Source organism: Phlebotomus papatasi, chromosome 3 (assembly GCF_024763615.1).
Source record: "Phlebotomus papatasi isolate M1 chromosome 3, Ppap_2.1, whole genome shotgun sequence".
In the NCBI taxonomy this organism is placed as follows: domain Eukaryota; kingdom Metazoa; phylum Arthropoda; class Insecta; order Diptera; family Psychodidae; genus Phlebotomus; species Phlebotomus papatasi.
The window spans coordinates 1510676-1525015 of record NC_077224.1 but is presented as its reverse complement, the minus strand read 5'-3'; the positions used below and the strand labels follow the sequence as shown (position 1 = coordinate 1525015).

Sequence of the window (14340 nt, the reverse complement as noted above, 5' to 3'; positions counted from 1 at the left end):
GCGAAATGTCTAACGTCTGCTTACAGACGTCACAAATGAAAAACTGTTAAAAAAAGATTCTGAAAACACAATAAAACATTTCCCAGCCCACTGAGGAAGACCCATGCCAAGGGTCGAAAGCTTTGGAGTAAAATTTTGAGTTTTTAATTGAGGAAAAGAAGCTGTCCCTGACGAACACCGGAAGATCTAAATCAATAGTACTTCTTCACTTAACTATTATCCGTTTATTAGTGGAAATACATTGGCAGTTTTATCTTTCTACGGAAGGCTTGCTAGGTATATCTGTTTCGTTGGCTATTTCCGTATTTATCATCTTACAGATAAAAGTAGATAATCGTTATCCAAGTGAAAAATATCTTTTTATTAACTTTAGGAGGCAGGAACCGAAATTCAAACCATAATATCTGGACTGGCAAGTCACATGTTCAAAAACTAGACCAGAAACTCTAGCATCAAAAATACAAAAGCGTCGAAAGCTTTGGAAAAATATTCGTATTTTCCTGTCCTGAAAGGATAACCACCCCTGATGCACCTGGAGGGAGTTTATCTCCTTGATTCTTGAGATCAAAAATACACCGGTATGGCCACTTTATATTGAAAAAAAAATTCTGAATTGTAGGATAACAGGATTAGGCTTATCAATATTTAAGGGAATGTAAATGCTAACTCTACCTCTGGTTTATTGTGCCCCGGTCTCCCCTAATCAATAAAAAATTCGTTGTGTCTCAAACTATCTTTGTCCCATACGTCTTGGTTCTTCCCTACACACAATAATGTTAATCTTAAATTATGGTGGCCAAGAACGAAATACGTGAAAGGAATCTGCCGGTAGTCAAGCCATGACAGATGCCTCGGAAGGTTTCGTTGTCGATTTAGTATTTTGAGTCCTTCCGAAACTAGGCTAAACTTATAGTCTGAAGACGGTCTTAGGTTTGAAGTCCGTGTAATGCTGGTTCTAGAAATCTCCGTTAGTAGTACTTTGAATTCAAATGAAAGTCCCACAATTCTACAAAATTGTAGGGCAAGTTTCTAATTTTACTGGAACAAGTAAATTGAATGTAAATAAATCTAATATTATTACTAATAATAAAAATCTATATTATTTTCTCTTAACCAAACTTCCTGCCACAAGACACTTTAACAACCTTCCTGGGTAAAGAAAGTGATGTAAATGGTGATTCAATCACATGATTAAAATTTTTCTCTTGTAACCACAAAATGCTGATGTCGAAAAAAAAAGTGGCGTTTGAAAAGGCTCCCAAAGACTCTATTATACATAAATAACAAACCTCTTTGTGCGTCTTTTTACTTGTTGATTTTTTTTTTGGTATGTGCAACATGAGAGAGATATTGCATATTTTCCCTTATGAAATTTCTTAGTGGGTAATTGACATATCGACACCACAATAGAAAAACAGTAATTGGTTCGTTATTTACTATAAATATTGGATTTACCGCCGTCACACAATCCATATAACAATTGTGGCTTTAAGATATAAGACCCTCGTGAAAAGTCTGCATTAGCAGATGAAAAGAGAAAATCAAGTCACGAGAGATCGGTGGAAAAAGGGTCTTCAAATGATGAGAATTTTGCATGCACAATATGACTAATAGGTAATGGATAGCTAAGAGATTAAAACCTCTGAGGAATGGTATCAATATGTTGAGTGAATCTTATATGTGATTTCTCACCAGATATTATGTATATAGATAGATAATTCTAAAGGTAAATATTCATCCAAAAAGAGCTGTCTATATCTCAAAAATTGTGGCATGATTTCAAATTAAATGCCTTAAAGGTAAGAAGGTGCAATTTATCCAACTATTTTCATCATAAATCATTATTATTTTGCATAGAAAATTATCTTCTCCTCTTTCATTCTCCTCTTATACTTTTCTTTTTCACCATCTAATAGTTAATGTCAAAAACGAGCTGAGAAAAATCTATGAAAATTGTGCATTCACTATCATTTGAAAATCTCTTGTTAATTTGAAAATTATCTCCTCCAAAGTGACCCAATTGAGTGAAATAAAATTACATATTTCGTAGGAAAAATCCATAATTAGAATACCTCCTATAATTTATGCAAATTCAATTCTCATATTTTCACTTAAACATTAGTCTTTTGAGTCAACGTTGTAGCCATTTTTTCACATAAATAATTAACCATCACCCGTGAGTCATTTTAAAATTATTATGTTGCAGCGTGAAAACGACAGCGAAACTCTTAGTTTTTACAATGGGAACATTTTAAAATGCACATTGAATTAGGTGTCTTTTTATGTTTATTTTTCTTACACTTGAGCACATAAAATTCCAGAGATTTTCAAATGCTCAAATAATTTGATAATAAGGGGATAATTACACACTTTAAATTTTAAATTTATAATACAACATAAAAGAAAATTGTGATAAGGGAAATAAGTGAAGAGCACCAATGATTGGCAGTGTTCCTACACTGAGAAAAAAAGGGTGCGATTCACTTTTTTCCTCATAATTTTAACACTTTTTAGTTGTAAAAATATATCAACATTTTTTAATGTTAATTTTACACCTTTTAAAGGGTAAAATTAACATGAAAAAGGGTAATTTTAATCCCCAATACACCTGAAAAGGGTAATATTTACACTGATTTTGGATCAATACTGCAGGGTAAAATTAACATTTCCAGAATGTTATTTTAACTTTTCCGAATTTCTCTCACTCAGTGTTTGAAGACACCCTAGAAAATTTTCCTGGTAAAAACTTAACTGTTTTCTTTTCTAAAAATCGTAGAACTATTAAACCAAGATGATCTTCTAAATTATCCCATCGGTTCTGTGATATTCAGGCAAGTAAAGAGGGAAGTCCTGACCAGCAGAGAAATTCTGTAAGAGTATACCATGTCCATAAGACAAATTTGAAAATTTTTCTCTAGTAAATTTGGAAAAATTAATAGAAAATCAAATATTTATCAGATAATTAGGGGTTCGTAGAACTCCTTCCAATGGCGATTCGATGCACATTGGGTTTTAATATTGTTCTGCTACCAAATTTACAAAGAAAATTTGTCAAATGACATTGTCACATTTTACAGAATTCCCCTTCAGGATGATTCTCTAAGAAGATCGCATCAGTTTACCGATTCTAGTATATTATACCAATAAACTTCCACAAATACTTTTCTCTTTACTAATAGAATTAACTAATTTTTCACAAGAAGAAAATGAAGATATTTTGAAGAAAATATTAAATAAAATTTGTACCATATTTTTCCTTAAAATTTATAAATAACATAATGAATTTTATTTCAATGCATACACAGAAAAAATATTTTGTAAAAATGTTCGAAAATATTTGTGAATTTCTATGGAGGAGTTACGTAATGCTCGTGAATCGTATAACCCACAAACAAGTTTGTAAAAGTTTGTACTTTTTTCACAAACATTGTTCGTAACATGATTACTTGACGAACATTTTTTGTACTTTTACAAACATTTGTTCGTAAGTGTTCAAACACACAAAAAGTGTTCATGAAATTTTGTCATTTGTTCGTAAATGTTCGTAAATCGACAGGAAAACAAACATTTACGAACAAATGACAAAATTTTACGAACATTTTCTTGTGTGTTTACGAACATTTTCGAACAAATATTTGTAAAAATACAACAAATGCTCGTCAAGTGATCATTTTACGAACAATGTTTGTGAAAAAAGTAGAAACTTTTACGAACATGTTTGTGGGTTATACGATTCACGAGCATTTGCTTACTCCCCCATAGGAATTCACAAACATTTACGAACATTTTTACAAAATATTTTTTTCTGTGCAGAGATTTTAAACATTAAAATAAATTGTTTGAATTAAAATGCTTCAAAATACTTCAATATGCATTTGAATATTGAAGGCCTCTACACTCAAAAGAAGGTTATGTCCATATTTTGTATTATTGAATAAATTTTGATAGATCCTTTCAATACAAGCGTAGACAATTTACTTTAATATTTTTCATATTTATGATAAGTTCTTATAGGAGAGGCTGGTAATTATATAGGGGCCATATTTGCCTACACATTCTAGATATTTTCTTCAAAATTCAGATTTATTATGAGAATTTTCAAAAACTTTTGACAATGTAAGATAGCAAAAGATTGTGGTCTCTACACACTAGGGAATTTATTTATCTTATTTGCAATTATTATAGCAGACTGATTTCGCTTATACCTGAAAAACTGTCAACATTTCTTCAAGAAATTGTACACTACTTACAAATGCCACTACTACGTGCCAAATTTCGGCATAGTTGCATGCAATCGCCAAGGTCCTAAGTTTAAAATGCGATATTTTTATTTACAAATTGTTTTTTTCGTTATTTCTTTCTAAGAAGTGTTGCTTGGAACCTTGTACACAGTTTATCGTCTTTATGTTTTCTAAAATCATTCTTAATACATTTTAAATAAAAATGTGAATAAAAAATTTGAAATAATTAAATTAAATTAAATTTGAAGTAAATTTGAATAAAAATGTAAACATAGCTTTGGTACCCTATTTCGGCCACTTTCATTCTCATAGTTCCTTGCCCTTCCGGAGTTCTTCCAAAGTCTTTTTCACATCATATCGTTCATCGAAGCGATATTTTTTGTTATTTTTTTGCATTGTATAATCTCTAGGGTATGCAAAAACTAAAAATTCATGGAAATATGAGGAACAAAAATAGTGGCCGAGATTATGCAAGCTGGCCGGAATTTGGTACACTTACCCTATGTTCATAAATTTCCCTAGTGCGTAAAGGCCATTACTTCAATATTCAAATCCATATTGAAGCTATTTGAAGCATTATTGCTCTCTAAACATATCATTTTAATGCTTGAATCCAGTAAACATTTTAATAAAATCATTAAAATATATTATTGTTTGTCAACTTTAAGGTCTCTACACATTCGGAGAAATTTTCGTCAAAAATGCCCTTTTGAAAGAAATTGGTTCCAATGCTGTAGGTGGAAACGTCAAAATTCTGTCAAAAATGCAGTTTCTGACATAGATTACTTACAATATGTAGAACATGGAAGACGGTTTTTTTAAGTACAATATGTAGAGGTCTTTAAAGTAACGATATAAATTTGATAAAATGTTTTCTTCAAAATATATTTATTAACATGGTTATGGTTAGTGATTTACAACAAAATCAAATTTTGATGATAAATTTTGACGTAAATTTCTCACAGTGTGTAGAAAGCTTAAGAGTGGCTCCACACAGTAAAAAATTTCTGGCAGCTTTACCATGATTTTCAATGTAAATTTTACATTAAACATGTAATCATGTGAACTAATACACATTTGTGTAATTTGTACACATTTTGTCTGAACACTGTGTAATTTGTATACCTTTTATTTAAAAACAGTGTAATTTACCACGAAATATGTAAGAAAATATACAAAAACTGTGTAATCATTCCCAGCTGATTACACGGTTTACAATTACATAAAATTTAAATTACACATTTTCAGATTACACGTTTTGTTGAAATACATAATTTGTGTAACTTTACAAGAATAATCGTGGTAAAAAAGCAAATCAATAATTAGCCTTGTAATTTTTTTTACTGTGTAGAGATTGCTCGAAAATTAAAATTGAGATCACTTTAAATTTATCAGAACTTACGGTGTTATTATCACACTTGCACATTAAAATTTTAATATGATTCACATTAATTGTCGCTGGTGAGAGTCCAAATGTGTAATTTGTGTGTTTGAATCATTTTATATTCAAAATTTGATCTATTTGTTGGTAAAAATGTAGACTTGGCCCGTAAAATTTGATATAAATTGATTTATAGCATTAATGCGAAAAATTAATGCGATTTTCTCTTTAATTTTTTAATGTGAAAAATATTTATGCTTTAGGTAAATTTAAACTTATTTTTGCAGGCCAAGTCCACTTCTTTATCAATAAATAGAAAAACCTCAAATATTAAGTGACTCAAACATTAAAATTTTAATGTGAAAGTGTGATAACGCCGTTAGAATTTTCAAATTTAAATAAAATAATTAAAAATCAATAATAATAAATGGCGAACAAATATCACACGTTCATGTAGCATTACAAGGATAATCACGTTAAACTTTTATGTAATTATTACCTTTTTTTTATTGTGTATTGTGGACCATAATCCAATTCCTCTCATTGTTAAAAAAAATACACTGCTTTCGGCTCTTTTTTTGTTAACAACGTATTTTTGAATGAAGAGAAATGTTTTTGAAGATTACTCAAAAGCAGTTTTTGCGACTTTGCTGCAATTTAATTTCTTATTAAAAATATATTTATTTTCTTCAATATAGGTGTAATTTTTCAAGCTTCTTTTGACTAATTTTTGTGGAGATAATAATTCTACATTTTTTTGTAACAAGTTGCCTTTTTAAATGAATCTTCTATTTGAAAAATGAGTTGATTGTCAGTTTTGCCAAATTGCTTCACACCAGAAACATCATTTGTTTTTTTTTTATTTACCGTATTCAAATTTATTATTTATGCCTGGTTAGGTCGTTTTTTGTCAATGTGGAAGAAAAAGTTGCAAAGTTGCAGAATCACTGGAATTAGTTTTAATATTAATCCAATTTTTTTTTTAGAGCTATTGTATGCATGAGTTCAACAACTTGACTACATTTAGAAATGTTTGCCAACAGTCTGCACATGCAATATTTGTATCTCAAATGCAATTTGTTTATGTACAATTAATATCTTTTTTCGCTGCATTTTTCTCAAACTTGGAATTTTCAGGCAGCATTTGCCCTCTCTATACAATTCAAGTGCGCCTTAGCAACGACTTTTGCACAACTATTTTGTTACAATGTTTTTTGTATACGGACAATTGGTCATTTGCGCACAATTTTCTTCAACTACCCCGGGCAACCTTTAAAGTCCCTCTCACCTTTAATCGATGTCTTGATCGTGTAGATTAATTTATGTTTCATCAAATATTTAATCGATGTGTGTCAGTTAGAAATTAATGCATATACACGATACACGATACGAAGATGAATGACTAATTTAAAGTGATGGCAAAGAAATTGGCTAGAGTGTTTAACAAATAAGTCTTCGAACAATTTTATTGGCTCTCATATGTGTATTTTGAGCTAATGCAAATAGATCTTTTTTTTTCAAAGTTAGAAATGAATGTGAAAACATCACTAACTCAAGTCCATTAAATATTATTTATTACTACTGAAGAGTCACTCTCTATTGATCTCGAATAGTTTTTTTTCTCAAGACTCGCCCTGCTCTTTAAATTCCTTTGGTTATTTGCACTCTTCGAAAAAGAAGCAACTTCAAGAGAGTCGTTGAATTGAGCAGAAGGTGATGTTTTATTCACTCAAAGCAATCGCAGTGGAGTGCGTATCAGCAGAACCACCCAAATAGATGGTGGAAGACGTACAGAGTGGTTTGGTGAGGTAGAGAGTGAACTTGGCCCTAACTGGGACACAAGACACAAGACAGGTGAAGTCAGACAGAAAGAAGACATCCAAGTGCATATTTTTCCTCTGACCAATTCACCATGGCAAAAGAACCCGCGTATATCGCAAATAAAAAGACTAAGTAAAAAAAACACTGATGAAACATAAATAATAAAACAGTCTCCGCAACCACTCTTTGGCGCGCAAAAGATGACGACGAGATCGAAAAAGAAAGCGCAGTATTTTGCAAAAGTAAGTAGCTGGTTAGACTACAATTTTAAATTTTATGTATCAGTCCGATCAACTTGTGCGTTTTAATAAATAAATTCTTATGGTGCGACACGCATGAAGAAAATATCATACAAAAAGAAAAATAGGATGAAAAGAGTTAAAGAAACAGAACTTACTTTCTTTCAAATGAGATGAAAAAGTCTATTGATGGCTTTTCTCCTTACACACGAATGGCTGTTGCAGATACCAGCATAATTTCTGGCTTTTATGTATCTTTATACTCATCGGCAACACCTACAAAAAGAATGAATGGAGAAAAAATTACAGGTTGCAAAATATGATAAACTTCTTGAGTCGGAAAAATTTTGAATTACACAGGAAGTAGGGTAAAGTGATATAATTTGGAATTAGTGTTACAAGTTGGACAATTCGCCGGTACAAGTTGGACAGGGCTTTTTTCTTGATAAATACAGTACAAAATTTGTTTTTAAGCACAAGGAACTAAATTATAAAACTAAAGCATTAAAAATATACAAATAAAAATGAAGTACAAAGATTATCAAGACAAAAAGCCCTGTCCAAATTGTACCACTGTCCAACTTGTACCACTTTACCCTACCGAAAGAAACGTTTTTCACAAATTCAGTTAAAAAAGCTAAAATTTTTGCTCATTTGTGCTTAATCTTAAGCAACACTTGCGATTGCGGTGTCAAGTAATCAAAACCTGTGCAAAGTTTTGTTTTCCGGCTTTAAGGCAGAATCACATTGAGAGTAAAATGCTCGCCGTAGCCTCGCCGTATTTCGTTAATTTACGCATTTTCATTGCAATTCTAACGTAAATTTTCCATTACCGTATTACCTTATCTCATACTCGGTGGCACTAGGTGAATATAATATAAGAAAATTGAAGAAATAAAACGAAAATGCGATAAACGGTGAGCAACAAAGCTAAACGATTATTTTCTCGTACAGTTTTTTTTGCTCACCGTTTATAGAATTTCGTTTTAAGGTAAAGTACCCTCAAGTCGACCGGTTCCTCAATTCAACCGGTAGAATTATTTATCCAATTTATGTATATTTGCACTAAAATTTGGCGTATGATCTAACATTAATAGGTCAATCATTCCTTGAATAATACGAACCAGTGACAATTTTATAGAAATTCACCATTAAAACATTCAAATAATGACCACCGGTCGAGTCGAGGAACCGGTCGACTCGAGGGCACTTTACCTTATTTCTTCAATTTTCTTATATTATTTTCACCTAGTGCCACCGAGTATGAGATAAGGTAATACGATAATGGAAAATTTGCGTAAGAATTGCAATTAAAATGTGTAAATTAACGAAATACGGTGAGCATTTTACTGTTAATGTGATTCTGCCCTTAACCCTTTAAGGACGATTGGAACACCGGTGTCCCATAAAGAAAATAATTTTTCCTGACTAATTAAAGATATTTTTTTCTTATGTCTGTACATAATAGTAAAGTAGAAGGTTGAGGGAATCGAGGATATTTTTTGCAAGTCTCTAGCTATTTGCTATGCAGTAAATATTTAAGCTAAAAAATGGCGAATTTTTAAATTCTCAAATTCATAATTTATTTTTTATACTTCCAATTTTTTTTAAGCAAAACCCTTTTGGCAATAAAAATTAGAATACTCATATGTAATATTTTTCATTAAAGCGAAAAATATTATTCATTGGTATTGTCAGAAAAATTACTTAAATTTTTGAGCTATTTTTGTCCCTATCGTTCATAAAAGCACAAAATACACCGAATCAGACTCTGTTGGACTTTCCAAGGTTAGATGTAAAACTTATCATTGATTATGTTTCTCAGTTTAATTTTTATTGTTGATTTTCAGCCCGTAAAAAGTGTCTCGTCGTTAAAGTGTTAAAGCAAAACTACACCCTATCCCGTGATTATGCGCATTTCCGGGACTGATTTGATTGCATAGGGAATGATGAGGCAGTTTCGAGAGACTGAACTGTAATTTTAACAACATGATTCATAAACAAATATATTTATTATCCCAAATGTATATTTCGAGAAAAAAAAGATATGGTAAATCGTTTCATGTTTTGTGAAATACTGGAACTCGTGACGTTCTCAAAAGCACTTTCGAATCGTTTACCGGTTCATAACCGACTTAATTTAAACTGACTTTATAACCGACCGATTCATAAATCATTTAAAATATTGCCTAAAGCAGCTTAGAAGTAATGTAACTCATTTTTGTCCAACTTATTGGTTCGGAACAATTTCACTATCGGTTCAGAATAGATTATAACCGGTTTAGTTTTGTCGGAAATTTCAAGACCTTTCCAAAAAGCTCAAACATGCCCTCATTCGCTTAAGAAATATGCTTGCCAGAGCTTTTTTAACTTTTGACCTTGAAAAACAGTTATTATGAATGATTCAATAGTATTTTCGTATAAAAAAACGTATAAAGAATTCCCAAAAAACATGGTTTTGGAGGGGAAGGGGAGGAGTGGGAGGAAATTGAGGGAATCCCCAAGAATCTATCTGTAACCGTTTGACCTTTGGCGTGATAAGGAACGAACAGATGGACAGACATGCAGACAAACAGCGTGACATCATTTCTCAGAAATAGTTTGAAACGCAAAGATATGTTGAGAAAAGTGTTTCTTGGGGGTGGAACTGGAAGGTGGAAATTTTAAAAGGTAAAACAATTAGGGGAAGTGTGCCGAATTTCAGCCAGATTTTAATTTCGGCCACTTTGAGTGTAATTTCGGCCATGGAAATAAATTAATTTCAAAAGGTTTTCCTTCGGTGTTTTTCATGAAAATTGGTTAGTTTTCATTAAAGATTGTTTCTGTTTATATTAATAATGAGTCAATCTTTAAATTTCGGGTAAAATTTCCCAGCTGGATCCTGTATTTCGCGTAAAAAAGTATATACTTTGTGAGCGTCTCTACAGTGAGGTGGTGTTGCCTATTCCGGCAACATCTTTTGCTTTCTTAAATTTCTTATTCATTTTGTGTTTTTTCTTTCAATTTCTGAGTTTTACAATGTACAGAGAAAAAAACCCTCGTTTCTATGTAAATGATGATGTGGAAAAGACCTTGGAAGAGTTCAGGACGACAAATTGCTACGGGAATCTGCGCGTAAATTTGAGATGCTACTCTTCAGGTCTTTAGGACAAATAACACGGAAGATCTCAGGGTTTGTGGGTCATATAAACGTATTAAACTAAATATTAAATTCGTTCAATACTAAAAGTCGTTGATAATTTTAAAAAATGACATGGACTATAGTGCGACTCAAGTGTCAAATCTGGAACCAAATATGGACTATAGCGAGGCTCTACTGTACGTCAATGGTCAAAACGTTACCTTGAATAAACCTATTTTGACGTTTATTTGGTTTCAAACGGTTCTGGCACCCCTGCTCTAATTCTAATTCAGTCTCTATAATGACTCAGCTAAGGTAAAGCATAAAATCAGGGGTGTAAAAGAAATCGTTAAAAAAATAACGACGTAGTCTGTCATTTTAAATTTTGACATGAGTATCTCCCCGAAAATTGACGAGTGCAACCGATTTGAGAAATCGACATTATATTTGCCATTGTTCCGTCATTTTCACTTTCAAAGCCACAGAATTGAGTCACTTAGCATAAATTTTTAATTCAGAGAATTTTTTTTTTCATCATTGTTCATATGAAAAATGCCGAGTCAAAGAGCATGAAGTAAACTACAGAAACACCTGTGTTTCAATCTCAAGAGCAAAAGCAACAATAACTCCAGCAACTACCCAATTGCGATTTGTAAAATCTATTTTCGTATTATCTATTGGGGCATTAAAATGGTGAAATCTCTATCTATAATTTTATGGTTTTATGCGTATTGGCAATATTCTGTTAAAAATTTTTAAGCATCTCATATACGTGATTTCTCATCATTAAACGGATTTATTGACTGGAGGGCTTTTCGATGAAAGTGTATAAACTTGCATCAACATCCAAGAAAAATGTTTTAATAAAGCCTAAAACCGACGACAATAGGCATAGCAATAAAAAAGTATCTCAAATGGGTATCTTTCCAAGTTGGAAAACTTTCATTTGCCGCAGATATAGAAAGATGAAAACAACAATAAAGACTTTGAGAGTCTCTTCATCTTTTTCTTGGGTGTAGTGTTGTCGTGCGAGGTGCAGAAGTTGAATCGATCCACTCTCAACTTAAGTGTATTTATTGATTGAAGGAGAACCAAATGTGGATCACCGGTAAACATTTCAGGTGAGAGTAATTAAAGTGAGTCATAGGAAATTGCGCACATTTCTCCGTCTGTCGCATTTGCCGCTAAGTACAGTAGACTCTCTCAAATTCGGGCATTTGGGACCGAAATGTCACCCGAAATAGAGAGAAATTCGGGTATCAGATTGTTTGAAATGCAACGATTTTTTGTTGATATGCATACTCATATTAAGTTTACATGCTCATATTAAATGTAAATTGCATGAAAATCCCTCAATAATGCAAAATCACATCAAAACTAAGACAAACCATGCCAAATTTGAGCATATTTGCTTCATTTGATAATCATAATCGAACTTGAAAAGTCAACAAACTTTTTTCAAATGTAACCGCTGCCAGAATTAAAAAGTAGTCCGATGTTAAAGGAACCGAATTAGCGAGAGTCTACTGTAAAACCCAAAGAGAATTGTCATCGTATTTCTTATAATTCCTTCGCACTAATCTTTCAATCCAGCCACATGGCAAATTTTCTCGCAATTTGTACTATTAATCTCACCAAATTGATTAAACACTTTCTGTCTTTCATTCTTTATACCTCTCCTTCATTACATTGATCACCGATCGACGTGATGCTTTATGCTCTAGAAAATTAACTCACGATTCTCCGTGTTTTCAGATTTCTTGTGAAATTCTACCATAAACTGACTCTGTGTCCATCTAATTCCTTCCCAAGATATATGTAATTCAATTTTCAAACTTATTTCACAGCGTATCACCCATTTTTCCACTTCACTTGCCATCAAATTTATTTGATTCACACATCCAGAAAAATATTCATGCTTCTCTCACCTCAAGAATGAGAAATATGTTGTACGTGAAAACAATTGGGATTCTGTGGCTTTTAATTGCACATTCGTACGTGATAACTTAAAAAAATTGTACTCGAATAGAATGCAAAGGTCCTTCGAACTTATTTTCACAAAAATTCAGAATCTACGAAAAATATATCAAAAGCATTCAACTGAATCCGGAAGCTCTTATTTGGAAATGGTGATAAGTCCAGATTAATTTACCAAGGTGTGGGATTCATAATGTGACTCAAATCAAAATTCATGAACATTTAATTTGACTGCAGTAGAAAAAGTTGGTAAAAACTGTTTTGAAACTGAATTGAAAAAGAGGAAATGAAAAGGGTAAGGAAAACAAGGGGCAGTAGTTAGCATGGGATATTGGGGTAGGGTAAGTGTACCAAATTTCGGCCAGATTGCAATTCCGGCCATTTTTTTGTTCTTCGAATTTCCATGGATATATAGTTTTTGCATACTCTTCTAGAGATTAAGCAATGCAAGAGATAACAAAAAAATGTCGCTTCGACAAACAAGATGACGTGGAAAAAGCATTGGAAGAATTCCGTAAAGGCAAGGAACTATGAGAATTAAGGTGACCGAAATATGTCTACATTTTTATTCATTTTAAAATGTATTAAGTGTAATTTTAGGAGAAAAAAAAGACGATAAATTGTCTACAAGGTTCGAAGCAACAGTCCTTAAGAAGAAGTAAATAAAAAAATAATTTGTATTAAAAATATTACACTTCAAATTTGAACTTTGGTAGGGGAAAGTACTCTCCCTTCGAACGTTCATGCCTCCGAATAATGTGAATTTTCTTGTAGATTTCCTAAGAGACTTACACATTTCTATCAAATATTAGTTGGCTTATCATCAATTGTTGATAATTCCGTAATAATTTAGTGTAAATCTCTTACGAAAAACAAAAGAAATTTACATTATTCGAAGGCATGAACGTTCGAAGGGAGAGCACTTTCCCCTACTTGCATGCAACTATGCCGAAATTTGGTACACTTACCCTAGTTGTAAACACTACGATTTTTTTAAAACTAGAGAATTTTTTCTATTATTTCTTTTTGAGGAATGTTGCTTGGAACCTTGCAGATAGTTTAAGTCTTTGTTTTCTCTAAAATCGGTCCTAACACATTTTAAAACCAGTAAAAATATTAGATGCTTTGGGTAATATTTCGGACACATTGATTATCATAGTTCCTGGGGTTCCTGGCCCTTGCGGAGTTCTTCCAAAGTCTTTTTCACGTCATCTCGTTCGTTGAAGCGACATTTTTTTGTTTTTTCTTGAATTATTTAATATCTAAAGTATTCAAAAACTATACATCCATGGAAATTTGAATAACAAAAGAAGTGATCGAAATTGCAAGCTGGACGAAATTTGATACAGTTACCCTATCCTCAATCTATGACCAATCTTGATATTTTCGGTTTGGTAACCAAAACAATTTTTATTCTGGGCTGAATCATCTTCTACCCGAGGACTATCGGATTATCTCTTTAAATTAAACTCCACGTCGGTATTCCCTATTTGTTGAAATCGTATTCGTTGAATAACTTTTATTATCTAATGCAGACGTTAAAGGTGTCTAAATTTGCAA

The 14340-nt window shown here is 32.1% G+C and overlaps 1 protein-coding gene across 5 annotated transcripts in view; it reads right to left on the bottom strand.

The window, feature by feature from the left end:
• The window catches only part of LOC129806406 (uncharacterized), a 92760-nt gene that overhangs the window by 74042 nt on the left and 4378 nt on the right, over nucleotides 1-14340 (bottom strand). For 4 of the 5 annotated variants that reach the window (XM_055854971.1, XM_055854967.1, XM_055854968.1 and 1 more), the window contains one exon: nucleotides 7841-7958. The gene's annotated coding sequence lies outside the window, so the exon portion shown is untranslated. Of the gene's footprint in view, nucleotides 1-7840; nucleotides 7959-12731; nucleotides 12817-14340 lie in introns of those variants that run through there. The other variant, XM_055854970.1, reaches the window with a different exon arrangement.